The sequence below is a fragment of the Bos indicus genome, chromosome 6 (assembly GCF_029378745.1).
Source record: "Bos indicus isolate NIAB-ARS_2022 breed Sahiwal x Tharparkar chromosome 6, NIAB-ARS_B.indTharparkar_mat_pri_1.0, whole genome shotgun sequence".
NCBI classification, from domain to species: Eukaryota; Metazoa; Chordata; class Mammalia; order Artiodactyla; family Bovidae; genus Bos; species Bos indicus.
In genome coordinates this window covers 15,651,639-15,677,147 of record NC_091765.1, presented here as the reverse complement: position 1 = coordinate 15,677,147, position 25,509 = coordinate 15,651,639, and the positions used below count along the sequence as shown (strand labels likewise).

Sequence of the window (25,509 nt, the reverse complement as noted above, 5' to 3'; positions counted from 1 at the left end):
TATGAAACTTCCCAATGTTTAAGCACAGAAAGCATTAAAATTTATACAATACAACAAAAGCAGACCAAATCACTATTGTCAACATGATAGTCAGAATCATTTATATCATTTATTAAATTAGTGCAGCCATCAGAAAGTGAAGTAATACTGTGAATTCACTAGAGGGAGCAATTCTTTTTAGTAAATTAGTATTATTTATGTATTTAGTCAGAGAATTGGATCTGGACATGTAACGTAAATTGAGGATAAAGATATGCAGAATTCAAGGAGATCTCAGTGAAGATGCACTGCCATTCCAAGGGCTGTTGAGAGATTTTCTTGAACATCTGAGAAGAAAAGAGAACTTGAAAACACAAGATAAAGTGCAAGATAGTGATATTCAAACTGAACAACTGTCAGGGTTTCCATTTTGTTTTAATTTCACACATTCATACTTTTAGACAAAAAATTACTGCCTATTAAAATTGGCATACATATGATCCATTAAAAATTCAACATCAATCACAGTAACAATGGCTAGTTTCCAAGTGTCTGAAATAAATGAAAATAAACTTCAGATTCAATAAAAAAAAAAACTGCTTATTCTAGTTAGCAATATAAGTGACACATGTTCAGACCTACTCACATTTCTGTTGCACATTTCTGATTTTTAGCTGTTTGTGATTCGACATCAACAATTCATTTATATTAGCATCCTATTTGATATATTTCATGCTTGGGATTTTAACCAGAAAAACGTCAAATGATTCTGTATTAATTTAAAAATTAATTTTAAATTTATGTGAGTTAATAAATAGTATTTATACAACTGTGCCTACCTGTATAGTTTTTAAATTACCTATAAAATGATGTTTAATGATACAGATTTGGCCCTTGAAAACAAAATAAGCTGAGTTGCTATTGTTGAATTGATGCCAAACTTGGTAATACTAAAGATGCTACATCTAAAAATAGTTGTTTTATTTCATTTGTAAAATAATTCATTCAATTCCTAATTAGTGAATTTATACCTGACTCTGTTAGGATCTGAGGATATACAAAGATATATAAGATCTAATTTAATTCATAGTTTCTTTCTTGGTTTTAAGATAAAATTTCCCCATAATTTAATTACATTTACGTTTAAAAATAACTGTGCCTGCTAAGTCGCTCAGTTGTGTCCGACTCTTTACCCACGAGGCTCCTCTGTCCATGGGAGTCTCCAAGCAACAATACTGGAGTGGGTTGCCATGCCCTCCTCCAGGGGATCTTCCCGACCCAGGGATCGAAACCCGTCTCTTATGTCTCCTGCGTCAGAAGTCTGGTTCTTTACTACTAGAGCCACCTGGGAACCAACCCTCCCTCGCCCTCGCCCACCTCCACCCGCGCACACACACACACACGTATGCACTTTAAAATCTCCCTCCAATCTTTTGTTGAAAGGAGTGGCTTTTCTGCCTTTTTTTTTTTTTTAATAAATGGAAAACCATCATACGAGCTCAGAGCTAAAGAAAACTTTTGCGTGCGTGCTAAGTTGCGTCTGACTCTTTGCAACCCTATGGGCTATAGCCCACAAGGCTTCTCTGTCCATGGAATTCTCCAGACAAGAATGCTGGAGCGGGTTGCTGTACCCTCCTTCAGGATATCTTCCTGCCCCAGGGATTGAACCTGAGCCTCTTACGTATTCTGCCTTGATTGGTAGGTTCTTAACCACTAGCGCCACCTGGGAAGCCCCAGCGAAGTTTTACAGTGTTCCAATCAATGTGACTTGTTTAGAATATAAATGGTCGATTTTAGCAATTACAAGTATTTACTAGTATTTATTTGCATGTCGATGGGCCAGACATTCTTCAAACTGCCTTCCTCAAAACACTTTTTAAAGAAATGCTATCTGAATACCTGAGCTGAATACCTCCTCAGTCTTATTTTTGACTAAAAATAAACGGATAAGTAACCATGAATCCCTGGCAGTGTGACTCTCTCTTCTTTCCCATTATACCATCTAAAATTGTATGTATTTATTTCTCCAGTGTTGTTTTAATGCACTGAGTTAATGATAGACTCTTATGATCTATAATGTATCAAAAATTCTATGAAATTATACTCTAAAATATGAAGATACAGACCATTTGTTGCTCTGATAGTGCCAATTAAATTGTAAATATCAAAGCCACAAAGGGAGAACCAATTTATTAGGGTGAAGGATCACACAAGTTGAGGCTGGATTAATTATCTTTAAGGCAAACACTGAAAATTTACTTTAAGCTATGTCTTAAAGAAAAGGGATATTGAACTTTCAAAATATTCTGTATGTCAGTAACAATGAGATATTTTGATATTGGCGTATGATTTATTTTTAAAAATGGTTGAAAAAAGAGAAATACATTCATTGTACATTTTAAAATTTATTTTCTTTTTAAAATTTTAAGAAATTCCCTAGCAGTTCAGTGGTTAGGATTCTGTGCTTCTACCGCAGTGATTATGGGTTCAATCTCTGGTCAAGGAAATAAGGTCCTGCATGCAAAAAAATAAATAAATAAAAATAAAAATTATATGAGATTAGCTTCCATTATAGGAAATAAATACATAGCAATGCAAAATTATATTCCACATTCAAAGACATTCAACATTTTAGTTAGTTTGTACTACAATGTCCTTGAAACTAAATCTTCAAACATAGGTCAACAGTGCCTTTTCAATTAAAAAGCCCTCAGCCTTTCTAAGAAGGGAACTAAATATATTAATTTTTCAGTATTTTAAATATTTAACATTGCCACATGGCACATGTAAGTAGCCATCTAGTATGAAACAGTGGATGCTCCTATCATTCATTACCAGAAATACACCTTCTTATGTTTTCTAGATTCTAAACCCAGACCAATTCAGTTTTTAAAGAAACTGCATTTAATTGCAATATATGTTGAAAATGAGTATTCTCCATTCTTCTTACTGATAATTAATATTACCTCATTTACCACCACTACAAAGAGTGGAAAGCCTATTTGGAAAGCCTTGGCCCTTTGCTTTTTGTGTATTTGCAGTTTATAAATGTTAATCCCAGTGGATCCCAAGGATAAGTGTAGATTCATAGGCTAGAAACATTTTGTAAGAAGTAAGAAAAAGCAGACATTCCCTCTCAGTTATATAGCAAAGAACTTAAAAACTTTGAACTACAATCTAAAAATCTTGCCATATTAATTAAGATTTTGAAAGGCAAGTATCCATGTTCAAATGTTGATATATTTATAAATACTTTGCCTTATATATTTTTCTTCTTAATCTATACTGGTAATATAAAATAAAAATAATGATGATAGAAAAATAGCTCGGGAGGCTTAGCCTGGAGGATCATTGATAAGATGTTAAACATCAGCTTTTTCTAAGACGGCAACCTAAGAATGGGCTTTTACATTCCCTGGGAAGGGCTCAGGACACTGAGCCTGTGTAACATAAAAAAAAAAAAAAAAAAAGTTTACTTTAGACTTAAGGTTGGCATTTTAATATGCGTTATTCAATGAACATATGATCACTGTCTTAATAAATTTGAGAAATGAAAATTTTTTAAAAAAGTATTTCACAGTTATCAGAAACATCTTCAAAGCACAATAAAAAATCAGTGTTTGTGTAACATTCATGTATGTTGTACATAAGTATTAATCCCAATTTATAGATAATAAAACTGAGAAAAGGTTCTTTAATAACTTCAGAGACAATTGGTGAAGAGTATAGTTTTGTTTCCTATGTTTCTGTTTAAAGAAATATTATTACATTAGACAAAATTATCTAATAAAATGTTACAAGCATATTGTTTTTATAATTGCAAATATTTTGTTAGCAATAATTCTGAAGTTATTTAAGGATGAGGACATCAGCTCACCCATCTTCTGTATATTTTTTGTTTTTCTTCTTTAATTATAGTTGATTTACAATGTTATATTGGTTTCAGATGTACAACATAGTGATTCAATGTTTTTTATAGATTATACTCCATTTAAAGTTATTACAAAATATTTACTATATTTTCTGTGTTGTACAATATATGCTTGTAGGTTATTACTTTTTACATAGTAGTTTGAAACTCCTGTGTAGTTTTCCTTCTTATTACTCTAGAAAAAGTAATATAGCTCTTAAGAAACCCCCAAATTGTGCATATTACATTAAGATTTAAGAAACCTCAGCTCTTTTCACAACTCTGTTATCAACAATTATATGACTGTGCTTAGTTTATTGAAAGCTTAACAGTTACAGATACATATAGGGCACATGATGGATCCCCTAGATGTCCCTCAAACAGTAGATAATGAAATGATTCTCAGTGCAGAAAAATGGTTTTATTTATGCTCACCTTCTTTGTACTTTGTGATATACAAGTTGACTTTAAATCTTATAAATCAATCTAATCCACAATGTCCTGCTTTAAATGAGGCCAAAACAATTGAATCTTAGCTTCAGAAAATACATCTGTCCCAGGGAAGTTTTTTAAAATCTTCGGAACTAATACAGTATCTTTCTTCTATAGTTATCTCTCTGCTTTGTTTCTAGATGCTCATGTAATTGGGAAAACACTAATTATATTCCATGGACCTGCAAAATGTCTACTGTGTCACCTGTGATGAAACTGCTATAAGATTTTAGAGGTTCATGTAAGGGAGTTCCTATAAATCTGCTCTTTATTGCAAGTAACTGAATAAATATATCTTAAGACAGATGAGAAAGTAGCCTTGAAGACAGTTTGCAGAGTTTATCCAACATCCTAATCCAGGATTTTTCTGTTCTGCATTTTCATAGGTGATGATCTAGCCTGTGTTTCAATTCTTCCAGTGAAGACATTGTTCTTTAGTTAGAGAACTAGAAGCATCCAAAAATGCTTCTCTGTGTTATTTAACATCTGTTGTTCTATAACTTTTAGCCTTTTGCTCTTATTCTCCCCTTTTAAGGAACATAGGACATGCTGGATGTGTCTATAACCTGCTTCCTGTGCTAATACTTTAAACACCTGTACAAAGGCCATGTCACCCCCAAGTTTACGCAAAGCATCCCCAGATATTCTCAGGCACGCCAGCTGTTTTCACACACTCTTCATGTTACATTTTGTTGTCTTCACTATCCTGATAGTCTTTTAGTGCTCTCAAAGTGTTTGCTAATGTCTTTCAAAGCCTATGACTCACACTATATACAATATTTTAAGTTGATGTAAGTCTAGAAGTGAACTATTACCATAGCTGATATGGAACCTTTGTTCAGTTGATGCAGTCAAAAAATACAAAATATTCTTAAGCAGTCATTTCAACTATTGCTTCATCATGAAATTCAGAGAAGGCAATGGCAGCCCACTCCAGTACTCTTGCCTGGAAAATCCCATGGATGGAGGAGTCTAGTAGGCTGCAGTCCATGAAGTCGCTAAGAGTTGGACGTGACTGAGCAACTTCACTTTCACTTTTCACTTTCATGCATTGGAGAAGGAAATGGCAACCCACTCCAGTGTTCTTGCCTGGAGAATCCCAGGGACGGGGGAGCCTGCTGGGCTGCTGTCTATGGGGTCGCACAGAGACAGACACGACTGAAGTGACTTAGCAGCAAGCAGCATGAAATTGCAGTTCACTGATTTAGTTATCTGTTATTTCATTAAAACTGCCCCAAATTTTAGTGGCTGAAAACGACAATGAGCAGTTACTATCTTTCACAGTTTCTGTGGCTCAAGAATTTGAGAGCAACTTAGCTGGGTAATCCTGGTTTAGTGTCTTTCATGAGGCTACAGTTAAAATCTTAGCTAGGTCTACAGTCCTCTGAAAGCTTGACTAGGGCTGGAGGATCTGCTTCTAAGATGGCTTGCTTATATAGCAGTCAAATTCATGCTGGCTCAGTTCCTTACCATGAATGTGTCCTTAGGGTTGCTTAAGCGTCCTCATGAAATGACATGATTTCTGACTTCCCTGAGAGTAAGTGATCTAAGAGAGAACAAAGGCAGAAGTCACAATATCCTTTATGTCTTTGTCTTGGCAGCCACATGTTGTCATTTCCATAATATTCATATACTACTGGTTATACAAGTCAGTCCTATCCAGTGTGAGAGGGGAGGGACTAAACAGGGGCATTAATATCAGGCAGCAAGAATTATTTGGGGCCATGTTGGAGGTTGACCCTGGAGTCCATCCTCTATCCCTCACTGACTAATCTCCCTTCCACAGATAAGTTGTACTCATACTTTCTCAAGACCACCAAAAGTTTTATCCCATTACATCATCATCTCAAAATCTAGAATCCTTTTTGGTCTCAGTGAGGTCCAGATATGGATTAAGTTCTCTGGGTATGGTTCTTTGAGAACAGTTCATTGATCTGAAAAACCTGTGAATTAAAGAGATAAGACATCTGTCCACCCACCTCTAATACCCCCCTGAACCCCGCAACATACAATCATGGAGGAAGAATAGGATAGCATCTCTTATGTCTCTTGCATTGGCAGGTGGGTTCTTTACCGCTAGTGCCACCTGGAAAGCCATAACCATTATATACGTTCCTGTTCAAAGGGCAAAAAGCAAGAGAAAAATAGGAATCCCTGGTTCATAGTAATTCTATAGTCTAGCTAGGCAAATGCTGGAAGTTCTTTCATTAGAACTTATTCCTACTGCTTATTGGGAGTGACTTTCCATGACTCTTGGCTCTGACTTTCAAGCTCTTGGTTTCTGCCTTCTGAGTTAACTGATTTTTCCATGAAAGGTGGCCTAGGTTTGGATCTGTGTAGTTTTCTCAGTCTGGTTCCTGCCTATAGGTCCAAAGCCTCTTTTCCTTTTGTTCTTTCTCTGTTCCGTTCAGTCCAAGCTGCTGCTGTTTCTAACAATTAAATACTTTTTTAAATGGGTCTCCCACAATGGCAACCCATTGCAGTACTCTTGCCTGGAAAATCCCATGGACGGAGGAACCTGATAGGCTGCAGTCCATGGGGTTGCGAAGAATTGGACACGACTGAGAGACTTTACTTTCACTTTTCACTTTCATGCATTGGAGAAGGAAATGGCAACCCACTCCAGTGTTCTTGCCTGGAGAATCCCAGGGACGGGGGAGCCTGGTGGGCTGCCATCTCTGGGGTGGCAAAGAGTTGGACACGACTGAAGCGATTTAGCAGCAGCAGCCTGTGAATCTTACCATATTTCATTATACAAAAGCCACACCTACATATCTGCTCGAGATAATCCCTTATCTATGTAGAGTTTCTACTGAGATTACTGATGGACAGCACCCTTAAGCTTCCTTGAAGCGCTAATTGTCTGGCCAACTCTCATGAGTGATAATCTTAGCTCTTTCTAAAATCTTAGCAAAGGATTTTATAGTCATATCCTCAACTTCATTTTTATACAGTGATTGTCTGACAGTGCCTGGAGTTGATCTTTGCTTAGAAGCCAATTCTTTGTTTCCCATTGGTTCGCATCTTGAGAGGCTGGGAATTTTCAAGACTAACAAGTCTTGGCATTTTTTGGTTTAACAGTTGTTCTTTTAGCTTATCTTCCCCCTCCTTCCTTTGACCATAAACAGTGAGAAGAAATCAAGGAGCACCTTTAGCACTCAGAATGAACACTTTATCATATATTTTACTAGATCCATTTTTCTAGTTCCTACATCACTGCAGGTGACAGTGTTGCTCCACTTTTTGTCACTGAATTAAGAGTGACACTCTTCGAGTTTCCAATAACATTTTCCTCACTAGCAGCCTCCTCAAAAGCCATCAGACTTGTAATAACAGTCTGTTCAAATATTTTCACCTTGCACTGGTACTTTCTTCAGCATCTTTTCACTTTCACTTCTGCCGCTGCCTCACTCCAGTGCCTCTCCCTCATCTACTGCTGCTGCTGCTGCTAAGTCACTTCAGTTGTGTCCGACTCTGTGCGACCCCATGGACTGCAGCCCACCAGGCCCCTCTGTCCATGGGATTTTCCAGGCAAGAGTACTGGAGTGGGGTGCCATCACCCAAATCTACTAGCATGTACCAAATTACTACAAAATTCACTGGCTGAAAACAACAATATCTCAATTTCCATGAGTTAGGAATTTGCAAACAGCTTAGCTAAGTGGTTCCTAATTCAAAGTCTACTGTGAGTTGGATTCAAGAGTATGGCTGAGGTTGTAGCCATCTGAAAGGTTGACTAGGGCTGTAGGTTCTGCTTCAGAGATACTCCCTCACATGGTTGGGAAGTTCAGACTGGGTGTTGGCAGGCAGCCTCAGATCCTTACCATGTGGGTTTCTTCATAAGGCTGCCTAAGTGTCCTCATGACATGGCAGCTACTTCTCCCCGAGAGAAAGTGATCCCCCCAAAAAGCTGCTATATCTTTTATGCCCCAGCCTTGGAAGCCACACATTATCATTTCCACAAATCCTACATAGATTAACTTTATTTAATGTGAAAGGGGACTGCAAGATGTGAATTAGAGGAGCCTGGAATAATTGGGATCATCATGAAGGCTGTCTGCTTTATTCACTAAAATCCCTGATAACTTAGCTTTTAGGAGTTTCTATTAAGCCAACTTCATCACTTTGGGTGTTTATTGATTTTTTTTACTATAATAATTACCTATATCATTAAATTCCAGTAGTAGCTTTAATTCTATATTTCGACCTATTCAGATCTTTTTGAATGTTAATTCTGTCGTATCAGCAAGATTCCTCAGCTTTGAATGATTGATAAGTGGGTTATATTGTGGAATTTTAAAAGTACAACTTATTGATAAAAGAACTTGCTAAATACTTGTGCCTCTAGGCCTATTTAGACTTTTAAAGTTGATAAAGTAAGTACATATATCTTAACCTGCACCATTATAGAAATAACACATACATTATTAAGTTAATTTTCTATAAATAGGGGTCCAGTCCTCCCATGCACCATGTCGATATAGTATGCTAAATAATGGGCAGCTCCAACTTCATCAGGAAACTCTAACACATTTTGAAAGACTGATGAATCAGATAGACAAAGCCCTCAAGAAATACATACTAAAGATTATAATGTTTTAAATTTTCTAATTTGGAAACCCAAAACATGTAACCTATTTGCTATGGATGTACACAAAATATTAGCCTTTGGCAAAATTATGAGGTGAAATAAATTCATTATCCTTTGCCCACTAAACTGCTTTGTCATTGTTTTCTTCCCCTGTATTTAGCAAGATGCCCTATGCCCAACTGATCCTTAAAAATAGCTTTTGATTAATAAATTATTAAGAAATCATGAATTTCCCTCCCTCAAGTTTCTTGGTACCCAGTTCCTCTTGTCTGTATCAACACCTTACCTAAGTCCAAGATAGGAGAGCTTTTAAAGCTATCAAATTTTGACTATTTTTGATTTTTAAAAGAAGTTGGACAATCTAATGACATTTAAGGAGCTTTTGTTTTCGAAGTCTGAATCCATATCAAGCTATCTAATGGTATGAATTTTCTTATACAGTTGACAAATAAATGAAAAGTTTTTGTCAAGTTTTGGCTGCCTTAAAAGTCAGAATAGGTTGCCACCAACTTGCTGCTGCTTCTGCTGCTAAGTCGATTCAGTTGTGTCCGACTCTGTGTGACCCCATAGATGGCAGCCCACCAGGCTCCCCCGTCCCTGGGATTCTCCAGGCAAGAACACTGGAGTGGGTTGCCATTTCCTTCTCCAATGCATGAAAGTGAAAAGTGAAAGTGAAGTCACTCAGTTGTGTCCGACTCTTCGAGACCCCATGGACTACAGCCTACCAGGCTCCTCCATCCATGGGATTTTCCAGGCAAGAGTACAGGAGTGGGGTGCCATTGCCTTCTCTGCCACCAACTTGACTTCTCAGTAAAATCATTCTTGGTTGAACGTGACAGTTGGGGAATTTTTACCAGGAAAACCTAAACTTCCTGATGTTGGGATTCCAAAAATGTATTTCTCCCTATCTGCCTTGCCATGATTCCTTTTCCTATTCACCCAACTTAAGAAATTACTCTTCAAATGAATAGCATTTCCATATTTCTGCTAATGGCATCATCATTTAGTCAGAATAACTGAAGTTTGTAACTCAGACACTTTAAGTTTATCTGAATTTGTCCTTTCCATAAACCCTCTCATCCAATGTAGTTTTTTGGTTACCTTTCTTAGCTCTGTCTCCTCTTTTCTCACTATCAATACCACGGTTTAAATCTTCCACTACTTCCCCAGGTTGGATTATTTTTGGTTCACTAAACTCATCCCATAGTTGCTATTAAATCTTTATCATGCTGTTTCCTTGCGTGAAATGCTCTTCCTCCATTTCTATTAAAACCCTGCCCATTTTTCCAAAGTCAAAAAAAAAAAAATCTCAAACACACCATCTTCATCCTCCCAACCAGAAGTACACTCACTCTTTTCTGAAAGCCCAAGGTACTTTGTACCACTCATAAGATACTTACTCAGTTCTAACTTCAGTTCAGTTCAGTCGCTCAGTTGTGTCTGACTCTTTGCGACCCCGTGAATCGCTGCACGCCACGCCAGGCTTCCCTGTCCATCACCAACTCCTGGAGTTCACTCAAACTCACATCCATTGAGTTGGTGATGCCATCCAGCCATCTCATCCTCTGTCGTCCCCTTCTCCTCCTGCCCCCAATCCCTCCCAGCATCAGGGTCTTTTCCAATGAGTCAACTCTTCGCATGAGGTGGCCAAAGTACTGGAGTTCAGCTTTAGCATCATTCCTTCCAAAGAAATCCCAGGGCTGATCTCCTTCAGATAGCTTTCATTTATATGCTTACGTGATTTACCTCTTCTTGTATATCTTAAACTTTCTACCTACATAGGCTGTATCATTCTATGTGTCATAGTTAGCACATCTACATTACTTAGAGGTGTTTCTGAGTTGGAGCCTTCATGGAATGAGTTGAGTGTTATACATTGATTCAGGTTAACAAGTAGAAACACAGTAGTGTGGTTAAGAGAAAAACCTTTGGGGGTCAAACAATCCCAGGTTTAAATTTAGTTTTACCAGTTTCTAGTTAGGTGACTTTAGGCAAAGTAATCTCTTGGCATCTCAATTTCCTCATTAGTAAAATGGGAATTTGTTGTTGTTTAGTCGCTAAGTTGTTTCCGACTCTTTTGCAACCCCAGGGACTAGCCCATCAGGATCTTCTGTCCATGGGATTTCCCAGGCAAGAATACTGGAGTGGGTTGACATTTCCTTCTCCAGGAGATATTCTCGACCAGGGATCAAACCTGCATCTCCTGCATTGGCAGGTGGATTCTTTACCACTGAGCCACCAGGGAAGCCCAAAATGGGAGTAGCAGTACCTATTTCATTGATTTGTTATCATAAAAGATGTTGGATATAGAACACTTGCCTTAATAAATTATTATTACCTTTGTAACCTCTATTGTTTCTAGCACAGAATCTTACAACAGTGTTTGATAACTTTTTATTAAATAAATTATTTAGAAAACAAAACATTATGAATGTATTAAATATTTAAAATATATGTGTATATTTAACCATTAAGAAAAAAATTAGAAAGGTAGAGAATACAGAATAAAAACTGGAAAAGTGAAGTAAGAAGTCAATAAATTACATTTTTTTAAAAAGTAAGCAAGAAAAAATTTAATTTTTGATGCAGACTTATAGTCTTAACTCTACAGAATATGCTAGGAACACCTTTAAATTTTCCAATGGGAAAAATCTAATTACCCATTTTTAATTAAAACAGTTCACATCTTAAATTACATATAAAATTTATGTTTAAATACTGTAAGTTATGGGAGGCCCAGTCAGACTCCAGAATCTCAGCCACTGAGGAATTTCTGTGCTGGACCACCCACTGCAAAAGTGAAAAGTTAGTACCTTTGCCAGTGTGGAAATTTCTTCAGAAGAGAGCTCTAAGCTGTCATAACCATCTTCCCCCAGGAAGACCGAGGTAGGGAAAAACACATGAAAAATTACTGGACAGACACTACTTGTCCAAGTTTCAAAGTAATAGTCAAAGTTGGAATTAATGCCTTTAACACTGCAGCTCTCCCAAACTTAAGTCTGTTTATATAGATTTGGGCTGACTTGTTTCAGTCCGCTTCGCTGGAGGATACAGACTTACATGAATAAAGCTAGAATTTCAAGGCAAGTCACGCTATTTAGTTATAGTTTAATTTGGACTTTTTGTTCATTTTTCATCGCCTTTTTAAAAATGTCTTTAGAAACAAGTCATTCAAATAGTAATATTGAAATAGCATTTGCATTTGAAATCTTGCTTCAAGTTTCTTGGGCTAACCTTTTATTATGAAAGCAAAAGAGACACCCACATGATGCTTAAACCTGGAGAAGGTATAGAAAGGTGCATAGAATGAGCCTTTGCTCATAACTTTCCTAATTCATAAAGACTAATATTTAACATCTTTTACATGAAATGTATTATCTCATCTATAATTAGGAACAGTCTGAAAATCTGGTTTCTTAAATTAATGCAGAACAGATGTTTGTGATAGTGCCTGAAATATAATAGACCTTCAGTAAATATTATTGTGTTGGCAAAAAAGCTGGACAGGTGTGAGTGTGTGTGTTTATGTACACAACTCTCCTTCACCCCCTCAATACTCCCCAGGCAGTGTTAGCAAAAAGCCACTGGAAGATGAGATTTTCTACATAAGTAGAAAGTATATATACTTTATACTTACTTTCTATGTAAATATAACTTACTTATAAGAAAGTAAGTTATACTAACTTTCTACGAAGTATAACTCTGGAGCCCCTGGGGACCTGAGAAGTTTATCTCAAATCCCAGCTCCAAAGACACTTTCTTCCACTCTCGTTAGGGGAGATGACTGTTTATGGGGGTGGAGTGGGCACGGCTGAAGTAAGAACTCCTTGGGTTGCGCTAACAGAAACTAGAATTGAACTACCATGGGCAAAACAAGTAATATGCTGACCTGAGCAGGAAAATCTCAGGAAGGGCGTGGATTCAGCTGGACTTCCAGGATCACAGGAACAGAGACATCACTAAACTCTCTCCAGCCAGCTCTCATTTCTGCTCCTCTGAGTCAGCTTTCTCTTACTAGACACGGCAACCTTCTGTTCTGAAGAACCTGACTTTTGATGTCTCATCTCTTCATTGTGAAAAAGACTGCTTTTCTTCTTTATATCTCATTTGAAAACTCTCAGGATAGGACCAGAGTTACCAGCCTTCTGACTAGAATGACAGAATTTGAGTAAAGAGAAGAGCAGTTCCTCCTGAAGGTAGTCAGCTCTGTTTACAGGAGTATGATGCTGGACAGACAAAGAAATTATTCTTAAAATTATATATGTAAAAATAAGAATTATATTTACTAAATATGAAATTAAAATTTTTCCAGTTGCTTATTTTCTATAAAATACTTTTCTGCCTCTTAGCATCTATCTCATATGTCTTCTGTCTCAAATTTTTTTATACAGCATTGTTAAGTCCAACTCTTTATTCTCTTCAAATCTGTACTTAAGATTCACCTCCTTGAACTTCTGATAAAATGTGGAGAATTGAACACATTTGTTTATTTTTATTTTCCCCTCAATACAATTAAAATGGAAGCAGAAAAGGGAAAAATAGAATAAACCTCTAAATGCAAAGGAAAAGGGGAAAAGACTGTAACAGATGAAAAGTGAGAAACTTTCAGAAGACAGGAGGTAGATACAGTGCACCAGTTACCTATTGCAATGTAACAAGTTATTCTATAACTTAGCATGTTAAAACAATAGATATTTATTATTTCACACAGTTTTGAGGGTCAGGAATCTGGAAGGAGTTTAGGTTGCAGTCAAGCTGTTGGCCAGGGCTGCAGACATTTGAAGAACTGGTGAATCCTCTTCCAAACTCACATACATGGTTGTTAGCAGGAGTTTTCAGTTCCTCACCATAAAGCTGCTTGTGAAATACTAACTACAATGGGGGAAGTGTGACAATACAATAGAGAAACTAACAGACCCCACCTTCATTACGGTATCAATGTGACATCACCAAATATTGTCTAAGTGGACATTGCGCGCCTGAGGACATAGCTTCACTTCAATAACATGGAAGATACGCAAAGTGAATCTAATCACCTGAAATTATCATGCACACACACACACAAATGAGACATTCTTCAAAATAACTGGCCTATAATCTTCAAAGGTGTTAATTCATGGAAGTGTGTTGTATGCTGTGATATGGGTGTGGGAGCACACAGGAGGAGCACCTTAACCTGATTCAATGCCAAGATGTCAGTGAGGCCTTTTCCACACTAAGGTTGTCTAGGCTGAGATCTAGAGTCAGTCTCCAAAGGGGCAATGGAAGTGAGAGTGAGAAAGAGGGAAGCAGGTTTTAGTCTACAAGACCAAGAAAAAAGTCACTTGATCGTATGCCAACTGACGTCTCTCTGTGTATGTATCCTTTCTTTAATAAAAGCAAGTTTGCTCCTTTACCTATCATACCTAAAATGTCACATTTCAAAATATCTTTAGGTTGTGTTTATTGCTTTAGTCTAAGAAATGTACCGTGAAACACACGTGAAAAGTGTAGAACAACTTTACCTTTGATTGCCTTAGTCGCTGTAATCATCATTTTTTCAAACACTATTCATCTCAAAAACTGAGCAATATCATTCTCATAGCACTTTTCATATATTTCCCTAACATATGTGCCTCTTATGAAGGGTGTTTTATGATCACATCAACAGAAAATGATGCAGAAGACTAAATTCCTTCACACTGGTAGTTTGCTAAGTGGTTAAGCACTAAGTAGTGCTAAGTGCTAAGTAGTTTGCTAAGTTTGCTAAGAGAACCAGCCTCTTGTCAGATTGTGCCTGATTTGAGTCCTGCCCTAGGCTCAACTCTGCCATTCATTAACCAGGTAGCCTGAGGCAAGTTACTTTTGAGCTTAAATTTTCTCACCTGTCAAATAAGAAAGTAATAGTACCTAATTTATAGGATTGTTGTGAGAACTGATTGAGATAATATATGAAAATCATACTGCTCATTGACTCAGAGAAAGAACTCAATAACTCAGATCTTCTGTATCACTTTTTATATACATTTAGAAAAATTCCTAGTAAAATAAAATCAAAATACAATCATAAAAATATATGTAGAGTGCTATCAAGATAATATTGGCCCATTATTTTATGAGTGTGTAGTTTTGTTATTTTTTTTTTAAATGATGGCAATGGCACCCCATTCCAGTACTTTTGCCTGGAAAATCCCGTGGATGGAGGAGCCTGGTGGGCTGCAGTCCATGGGGTCGCTAGAGTCGGACACGACTGAGTGACTTCACTTTCACTTTTCACTTTCATGCATTGGAGAAGGAAATGGCAACCCACTCCAGTGTTCTTGCCTGGAGAATCCCAGGGACGGGGAAGCCTGGTGGGCTGCCGTCTCTGGGGTCGCACAGAGTAGGACACGACTGAAGCGACTTAGCAGCATAGTACCTGGACCAATCAGAGATATTTGTCTACATTATCACATTTTGTAAGTTCCCAATCATCCTCCTTCTTGATTTTTTTAATCCTCAGTAATCTAACCCTCCTTAGAGTGCCTTGTAAGAGACAGCCAGGCCAGGACTAGTGATTCTCCAGCAGAAACTGGGATTTTTGAAAGGTCTACAGGCACTGCAAAACCAACTACACTGTAACTCCCTACCATTCCAATCTTTACTTGTTTGTTCATTTATTTGGCATGATAAGGCAAAACACTTATTTTCTGGTATAATAAGAAATATTAAGTGCTTCAGAGGTGTCTTATCAAAAGTAACGCCACTCTCCCATTGGTATACTGAAGCATGTTTATTTTTTACAGTAGCAGCTGGAAAGTGGGAGTGGATGGGATAAGTGATCTAAGGGATATTTTGTCACCAATAAACTAATAAAAAATATTTGAAGCTTACTGGGCAACAATTAACAGAGATAAAATTAGCTATGGTTTGTTTAGCTTATGACTTTAATCAGTGTCTAATTGGGTTAACACTTTTTTGTTGTTTTTAGGTTGACTAACATTCTTAACTTTTCAAATTTCTTCATCTCTTACTATAAAAGTGAAAATACAACTTATTCCAAGTATATTTTGATGCACTGAATTTTACTGTATATTTGTGAATACTGAAACTGTTAAAAGCGTAAAATAATTGTGAGAGCTGGAGATTATAATCTCTTTATTAATAAAGTGATCCTAGGTTTTGACACTGTAAGCTGGAAAATTCTGTCATCTATGTGTCTCTATAGCCCCCTCCACACTCACACACACACACACACACACACACATCTCCTTTCTGTCTCCATCACCACACACATGTCCCAAGCTATGTATTTTTTAATTTTTAATTTTAGTAAAGATATATTAAACATTAAAATATCTACAGTATCTTATGAACCCCGATAATATATGATTCATCATCATCCTAAAAATGCTGACATAAATATGATAGTAATGATGATAAAAAAGATTAAGATGAAATTTCTTCTATAGAATTCTTTTACATATTTGATTTGTCAAGAAAAGATTAGAGATCAATTAGAATTAATCTGAGATTTAATTTATGACAATTTAACATTTTAATATTTTTGAACCCTAATTTTGTGAACAAAGTTTTAATTATACTGTTTGATCAATTCGCATTTATTGAACATCTACTATATAGCAAGTACTATGCCAGGCTCCCACAAAAAGCTTAAAAGAAAATGACCCCCGAAATCTTAACTCACATTAAAACATCCCACATGGTAATTGACAAAGGCATAATATGGGGGGAAAAATAGTTTTCTACAATGGAATATTACTCAGCCATAAAAATAATGAAATAATGCCATTTGCAGCAACATGGATGGATTAGAGATTGTCACACTAAGTGAAGTAAGCCAGACAGAGAAAGACAAAAGTCATGTGATATTGCTTATATGTGGGATCTAAAAAAAAGTGATACAAATGAACTAATTTACAAAACAGAAGTAGAACCATAGGTATAGAAAACAAGGGGACAAGCAGAGGATGCTTTCTCCTGGTTACCACAGGAGAAAGTCAGTGGATAAATTAAGAGTTTGGGAGTAACATATACAAACTACTATTTTTAAAAAAATACTGCTAAGCATCTTTTGCAGCACAAATACTGCCAAGATAATAACAATAGGATATAACACAAGAAAATTAAATGCTTTTTTAAGTGGAAAAATTCAGAGAACTCACATTAGTATATAAACTCTACACAGGACTATTATGTTTTCTCCTGCAATGTATAATTTTTACAATGTGTACAAACCCACAAGTGATAGTTTCAGGCAGAGAAGGTACTTCCAAAATAAGAAGAGTAAACTGAATTGAGATTTACTACTTTGGTAGTCATAATGCTAAGGTTAATGCTGCCTGGGATGAAAGGAGTGTGCTCACCGAACCTTCCAGGATACCCAGGATGCAATGCGGCTTTTTAAAAGAATGTGCGCAGTGCCTGATGCTAGGAAAAGGCAGACTCCTGTATCGCGTGCTTTACCTATTGGCTCTGACACATTTACTGTTTATTCAAGCACTCCATATTTATAAATACAAATGGTTTACAAGAAGACCCTCAATTAAATAAAACATTGCCTATCTGGAAGAGTAAATACTACAAACACTCTGAAGCCTTAATTCAAATGGGGACAAGCAGAGGATGCTTACTCCAGTAGCAGCTAGAATTCTGGGGAGAGGCTCCAGAGATGGGCGAAGGGCAAAATAGGAATACATGAAGAAGGCAGGAAATAATGGGAAGGTGAAGAAAAGGGATGTGGAGAGATACTGAAATTCCACGGATGAGGCTGTACAGTTAGCTCTTCCTGCTTCCCTGTTCCCTGACAAGGCACTGCACGTGATGCAAGGCCTGGCAGAGATTTGGCGTTGCGAGGCTGCTCCAGCCACTGCGGCCTCATCTTCTCTCTGCCATCACTGTGGCCCTCACTCAGATTCCTTTCTTGTCAAACTTGTATCCAATCACCCAAGCCCTGTAGTCTATGACCTCTTGGTCAAACTGTCTGTTACCCAGGACACAAATAGATTGAGGGTGTCAGATAACATGGTAATTTGGTGAGGGAGGAGATAGTGGGAGGAGATAGTTGGAGCACTGCAATACCCTTTATAATACCCCTTTCCCCAACCATACACATCTTTTAAAGTATTAATAAATGTCCTTTATCCATCTATGTTTCTCTGTATCTCTAAGTCACCAGAGGGCAATTGAGCATGACTCCTACCGTTTAAAAAATTCATTTCCTTTCATCTGTTCATTCTCTCTGGGAAGCTAAGGGTTAGAACATTTGAGTCAATTCTCTTTTTCTTGGGGGAAGAGGGGTAACACAAAGCTGGGTGATGACAAAGTGGGCTGTATTGCTCGATGGGAATCACAAAGAATTTTGTGTGCACTGAAGTTAGAGCTGTGACACTGCCTGAAGCAGTGGACATCCTGCAACCACATCTTAAATTCAAAGCCATTTCTTCTGGAACTGATTAGTACCCAACTAATACATATACATAATACTCCCACATACTTGATGCCTGCTGATTCTCTGAAAAACCTTGTTCACCATTGTCTCAGTTACCACCCTCCCCCATCCCTGGAAACTCTCAGTTTCAACATGAACACACTGAAGGAGAAGCAGTGGCCTTTGAAGAAGCTAGGACATGACCACGAGAGTAATGGAATGATGCAGAGTTCATCCCAGACATCCACGCCACCACAGCCACTTCATCACACACCCAAACACAAAGATTTGGGTGAATGCTCTCAGTAAAAATTATGAGCTGATACGGTGGAGGTGGGGAGGGGAGGGAAGTTCACCTGTTCAAAAAATATTTTCTGAGAGGTTATTATGGGTCAGGCAATCTATTCTGAGTAAAGCAGCTATTTTGCATAGAAATAAACCAATCTTCTTAAGAGGTTCAAGAACTGTTGTGCACTTTGGTTGGCGAGTCCTGAAAGCTTTTGTAACATCACATCTTTCTCGTGTTTGTAGACACTTTCTTTCTTTCCTTGAATCGGGGAGAGGGAAAGGAGACAGGCAGAGACAGACATACAGAAAGGGAATCACCTTCGTAACGTTTTCAGGTGAGGGCACAAGAACTCAGGAGGCGCACTGCTTTTCCAGCTCTTGTTATCTTCTTGTAAGTTCTGTACGTTGGACTGGGCACGTGGATCTAACACGCGAGTCAGCACCCTTGTAACTTTCTATCATTTACGTTTAAAGAAACAAGAGGTCTGAGTAGGAAGAAGGCAGGACCGGGCGAGTGCGGCTTGGCGTGGGACCTGAACTTGGGATTTCAGCCTGAAATCTCCGGCCAGGGCTTTCGCGGTCTCAAGACTCGGGACCCGGACACCCGCCCCTTGCACCGCCCACTGCACGCCTCCACTCGGGACCGGCTCCGGCTCAGCTCCCTGCCCACCCAGCCCTGCCTCCCGGGGTCCACCTGGAGCGCCAGAGCTAGGGCTCGATCCCCGGAATCAACCGCTCAGCCTGGGCTCTCCAGATCCCCTGGGCTGCATCTCGTCCTGGAACAGTAGCTGCTCCCACTAACCTTTGGAAGAGAGAAAAAACTGTTCCAGACCTTTCTGTGTACCTCAGGTGTGGGAGGAAAGGACATAAGCTTGTGTTAGAAGGTGTAGACATTAGGTTCCTCAAGGAGAAAGACTGATCCGAGAACTCTGAGCCCTTCAGCCCCCACTAAACCCCAGCCGCCGGCATTGGTCCTTGGGGAAGTGGCCGCCAGGAGGGTCGGTGCGTCGGACTGGTAACATGGCCGAGGCAGCGCTAGACGCCGAGCTCGCTATAGGCTCTCTCTCCCAGGATCGGATAGATGATTCATTTTTATATGTAATGTTTTACTCCACTCTATAGCTCCGACTGGTTAATGTTCAACCCCGGGGCTTGGAGGGGCAGCTTGGAGGGAGGCAGCCAGGGAAGACCCATTCAAGGTATATGGCCGCTTGGGAGCGAAGGCGAAGAAGCCCCAGAGAGGGTGAGGGGGATGCGGTGGGGCGGGGTTGGGCGGGGGGGGGGGGGGGGTCTCCTCCTGCCAGGGCCTCCCTAAGCGGATTCCCAGAGGGCAGAGAAGCAGGCGGATCCGCGGTCAGAGCCCAGCGCGTCCCTGGAAGCGCAGCCGGGAGGCCGCGCCCTGGCCGGGCCCCGACCGCCCACGACGCCGCCGCCCAGGCCCTGAGCGGCGCGTGCAGGGGCGGCGGGCTCTTCGGCCCAGCGGGACTCTAAGGGCAGGCTGTGGCGCCCTGGCCGCCTGGGTCCGACGCTCGCCCGGGGCGGCAGGCAGGCGAGGCACGCCGCGGGAGGCGGGGGGGAGGGGGGCGGGCGGCGGCAGCTGCGGATTAGATTCCAGTTTTGTTGCCCGGAGGGACCCGAGAAGAGTCCCCGGAGGTGCGTAGGTTGCCCTCTGGGCCGCCGCTTCTCCGGGTGCCTCTGAAAATACCGTCAGGGTCATGCGAGGCGGCACGTCTGGCCACCGCCCTTCTCCCACGTCGCCGGCCAAAAAATGGAACATCAAGATAAAGCAGCTGTTGTGGTCAATACAAAGTGGTGCTGGAGCCACAGTTCGGGCGTCCAGGGAGGCCCAGGGTGATGCCGCCTGCCGGGAGCACGTTCAGGTGCGGCAGCGGCTCCTTCGCGGGTCCCCCGCAGGGCTGGGCCGCGTGGCCCTGCAGAATCCAGGGGTCCAGAACGCCCGGGTCAGCTGTCCAGGCTGGCACTCCAGGCGCGGGGCGCTTGACAGGCCGGCGGGGCTGCACGAGGCAAGGAGGCTCCGGGCTGGGGAGGGGAGCTTCGCGCCGGGAGCTGCAGCCCTGAATTTGCAGACGGGATTTTTTTCGCCCCTGTCGGAGAATCTGACAAACAAGACCCGGCCTCATCAGATAAGAGTGGCTCCTATGATTTCATGGGTTTTAGGCTGGGGTGGAGGCACTGAGGTTAGGAGAGCCGTGTGAATGAACATCGCCCGGAGGCCCAGCGCCCGCCTAAGAAGGGTTTTATTTTACTTTCTTTTGTTGAATATTATCTTATTTCCTAACAAAGTGACCTGTCGTCTGTCGCCCTGGGCTCTGGCAGTTGGCAAATCCCTTTCTGTGGCGCTGGGGACAGCCGGCAGGGTCTCCACCTCTGCCGTGGCCACATGCAGCGGGGTGTATCAGTCAGACTCACGGTCCATCCAACACAGGCGGCCGCGTAAAGTGACACTAGAGAAGTCTGTGCCAGTTCATCCGGGAGGACCGAGAAAGATGCCACCAAGTTTCACCTGGGTGCAGTAACCCCACCCAGATATCCGCCTAGAGAAGCAGGGTTGAGTGAGTTGGGTTGTTGGTACTAAGCAGAACGGAGAAAGTGCCCCCAAACTAGGTTACCATTAGTCGTGGTTCCAAGTCACGTTCCATATGCTGTTCCACCGACTCTTCGGGGACAGCAGAAATTACTCCAGGTCTCATCTCCCCAAAGGAAGGAAGATAAAGGTTCCTGCCCAGGACTGCCTGCAGGGGGGACTGCTGCAAATTATTGGAGGAGCCAGAAAGACTTCGCAGCTCCTGGACGGAGGAAGCATTGATAGAGGGAGTCTCGGAGCTCAAAGGAAACTACCCCAAGCCTTAGTCCTGGTACAAGTGAGCGGGTCATTTTCTAAGTTGTTAGAGAACAAGCAAGCAAGCATATAAACAAAAAGCCCACTTTGGAGTGGATAAAGAAAACAGAAGAGGGGGAAAGATAGGGGGAGAAAAAGATAGAAAGCAAGGGGTGGGGCAAACACCTTAAACATTTTTGCAGGAACAACAGAATAGGAGAAATGGCTCAGGAAAGATCCATCAATGTCAGGGGATGGTGATACACACCCTGCTCAGGGAGGGCCCAGTGAGTCTGAACTTCTCTTAGCCCTTCTGAGAGGAGAAAAAAAATGCAGCTCCCCACACAGCCCCCTAAAAGTAAACACCTTTACCGTATACTCATTAATGTTTTTAAATTTTTTCTTTTAACAGGAGATGGTTCTTTCAATCAGTCGTTGACTGAGTAACTTTAGTTTCCACTATCTCCTGTTTTCTACAACTGCCATTGAATTGTTAACAGCGCACTGTTACAACAGGAGTAGCAATGATTTTTTTTAAAGGTAACTAAGTAGAATTAAATACATCTTTAACAGGCTATTTTATTTCTTCCAGGCCTTCTCTAATCTTCAAACAAAATCTAAAATCAACATTTATATAAAGTGCATAAAATGCTCAGCACGGAAGTGAATGGAGTTATGCATCCCATGCACAATAAATTCTGTTTTCTATCTTTTCAGATAGAAAGACAATGAGAAGTTCTCCTTTTAGGGGTGGGGTGGGGCCAGTGATAAATAAACTTAAGATCAAAGTAAAAACCTGAAAAAGTAAATTAGCAACGTGTCTAAAATCGGATTTCCTCATAACCCATTTTTAAAAAAATCTCATCTTCAATTATTATTTTTTTTCAATTTCAGTTAAAATGCAACTTTCAGATTAGGAAGGCTGGGAGAGAAAGGAGAGCTTTTAAAATTTCCTGCTGAAAATCTGCTATAAGAAATTTCTCCCGTTTACTTCCAGACCTCTCTTTCCTCCATCAGCCACGATTCTGGCTTCTCCTTGTGCTCAGATTAACTGCAGCTTGCAAAGGGGTTTTATAAGACAATCAATAGGGACTCTATATTCATAAATGCCTCTGATCTGATTACACATTCCCCCCCCCCCCCCTCCTTTTTTCCCCATTCCTCTCAAAAATTTAAGCAGCGAGCCGGGGACTTCCAGCTTTGCAGCTTCTGAGAGCGGCCGGAGGCTGGGGAGCCCTGGCGACGGCGGCGAGGGCGCCCGTGGATTAGGGTGTGGATTGCAGGACAGACCTTTGTTTGGTCACATTCTCGACGGGGGTGCGGGGGAGGGTCGTTCTCCTTCGAGATCGCGCTAGATTTTTATAGACTCTTCTTAAAAGAACTCGCCGCTCTTCATAGGGTTAATTTATGGGGCTTTCGAGGAATATTGGGACTTTTAAGACTCTATTTTTTTTCCCATTAATTTTTTTTTTTTGGTTCTACTCCTAAAGTGACTCCGGGGTTTCAGCACCTCGCAGGAAGAGGGTGGGGGTGGGAGAAAGAACAGGGCCAGGAGGAAAAGGGGAGGATGAGCTTCCTAACCAAACCGCCTACAGGGCCAGGCTGCACAACGTATTTTTAAAAATTAAATTTCTAATCGTGTTGTGGGCCGTAAAACTCAGATTTAGGAAGTGGGGGGAAACTGAAACAAATGTGGGCTCTATCTACCTTTTCCCAGATCTCCACCAATTTGAATTCAGTATTAGGGAGAAGACGAGTTTGGGCCTTAAAAATGTTAAGTTTAAAAAAGGACGACAGGCCAGAGAAAGGATTAGAGTAACAGGTGAGGGGGGCGGGAAGGAAAAGCCCCTGGACCGCGAACGGTCTGCGCGGGGTTCCTGCTCCAGCCCTTCCCAGCTTCAGGGGCCCAGAGGTGGGCGACCAGGACTGAAGACTCGGGATGCCTGGGTTCCTGGGGGCCCCGACCTCCAGCTCGCCATCTTTGATCCCAAGAGGAGGAGGCTGGTGTTCACGCTATAGATTACGTTAAAAGTTCCTTTAAGCACTTTAATACACAACTAGCTCAGAAATCATTAAGAGACCTAGAGAAGGAGAAAAAATACCCTCACACTCACCGGTAATAAATGTTGACCTGCAGCAAAAATCGATTGAGTGGAACCGAGGTGGTGGCAGTAACGATGGCTGGGGAGGTGGGGGGGGGACCCGCGTGGAAGCGGGAGGGGCGAGGGAACCGACTCCGTCAGCTCGGGAACTAGGCTTTTCTCACTTGAAGGGAAAAGGAGGTGCAGAAAGGGACTGAAAGCCGAGCCAGGGTGGGTTGGGAAAGGGAGGTGAGGAGGGTCATTCTCCCTTCTAGAAGTCCTGGGAAAGGCGCTGAGGTGGGAGAAAGGGCCTCTCTTCAGTCTCCCAAGTCTCCGCCCCCAGCCCGCACCACTCAAGTCGGGGAAGTGACAAGTCTTCCCAAACCTCGACTTCCATTTTTGTTTCCTGCGGATTGATTGATTTCCTCGAAATAAGAGTTCTATTTCAGCACAAGCAGACTAGGCCGAGATCCACCTCCTCACCCAGCGCTCCCAAGTCACTCTTGGGCCTGCAGACGCCAATCCTCCCAGCAGGTCTTGTTAGCGCTTCCAGCCCCCCAGCCCCAAATCCCCTCTCCCCGTCCCCTCCCCCGCCGCCCCTCCCCCGCGCCCTAGCCCGGCGGAGGCTCCGCGAGGCTGAGACCGACGAGCACCGCGGCTCTAGAAGCCAAAGTCCGCCCGTGGGGACCGTTTTCCTCTCCACTGCTCTCAAGTGAACAACAAGGACGGAGGTGAACCTCGTCCAAAGGGCTTTTATCTGCCCACCACTGCCGCGTGATCCCTCCGCAGGTCGGAGGCAGAGCTTAAAAAGGAAAGAAAAGAAAGTTAATGTGCATTAAGCACTGGTCTTAAATCGGGGACATTATCTGCGATGTCTTTAAGTGGCAGCAGCAGTCGCATGCAGAACAAAGACTCAGGGTCTGAACTCCAAAAGCTTATAGGTAGAGTCTCAGTCAGATAAAAGCAACCTAAGCGCAAAATCACAGGTTTTCTCGGCCCCAGAAAACGCGCGGCTACTTTTCGCTCCGGATTCCCCAGGGTGATGTTTGTCGTCGTCGCCCACCGCGGGGGGAGGAGGGGCAGTGATCCGAATAGCAAAAGACCTCAGAACTTCCCCTCCAAACCCCCGCCCCCAACACACCGAGCTCCCTTGCGCCACGGTTATGAAGTCTTTGGGACTAAGTAGTATTTGCTACTGTTTGTTACAAAATTAAATTTCACATTTAAAAAAAAAAAAAAAGCTGAAAACCACCAACAAAAGAAGAGTGGGTGCTTAACGCTCTTTTAAACACACCGACCTCATTCCCCGTTTAGATGTCAGAGGATGGGAGGGAGGGCCAGGGCTGTAATTCATCTTGATTTGCTTCATTGTCCCGCAGTTTGCAAACTATAATCCTGTATAATTTCAGGAACAAGCAGGTTTAGAATTAATGGGTCAATATTATTTAAAACAAAACACGGGGAGCATGACCTTTGCCTCAACTACATATTGCTCGACAAGACTCAGGAAACTCCACTCTAACCTCTCAACCCCTGGGCTCTTTGAGAAACTAAAGGGCTGTGGTTATTAGAAATGGGCTTTGTTTCTTTTAAAGTCTCAAAAGGATTTGGAAATAGTAATGTAATATAACATGAAGAATCTCTCTACTTAAGCCTGAAAGATAAACGTGGAGGCCTAAATATTTTGAACTGGAGGTGTTTCCTTGTAAACTTATAGACCTATTCCTCTTGAGAGGAATGTATATAAACTGTACATGTATACACACATACATACTTCTCCAGAACAATTTACTGGGTGTGCTGGTTCCCTCCCCAAAGGAGTAAACCTGAGAGTCATTCCAAGCTAAGGTACTTTCTATATTTCTTTCTCCTTTCTTCTTTCTCTCTTATATTATTTGCTAGCTAGCAATAATGGAATCC

At 41.1% G+C, this 25,509-nt stretch overlaps 1 long non-coding RNA gene across 1 annotated transcript; it reads right to left on the bottom strand.

Annotated features, from left to right (window-relative positions):
* Positions 1 to 2,368: 2,368 nt before the first annotated feature.
* LOC139183586 (uncharacterized) lies at positions 2,369 to 24,014 on the bottom strand. The gene is made up of 3 exons (XR_011567067.1): positions 23,623 to 24,014; positions 5,852 to 5,927; positions 2,369 to 2,493 (listed from the first exon to the last, which is right to left on the bottom strand). It is a non-coding gene; the product is annotated as an uncharacterized lncRNA (long non-coding RNA).
* Between the last annotated feature and the right edge of the window lie 1,495 nt (positions 24,015 to 25,509).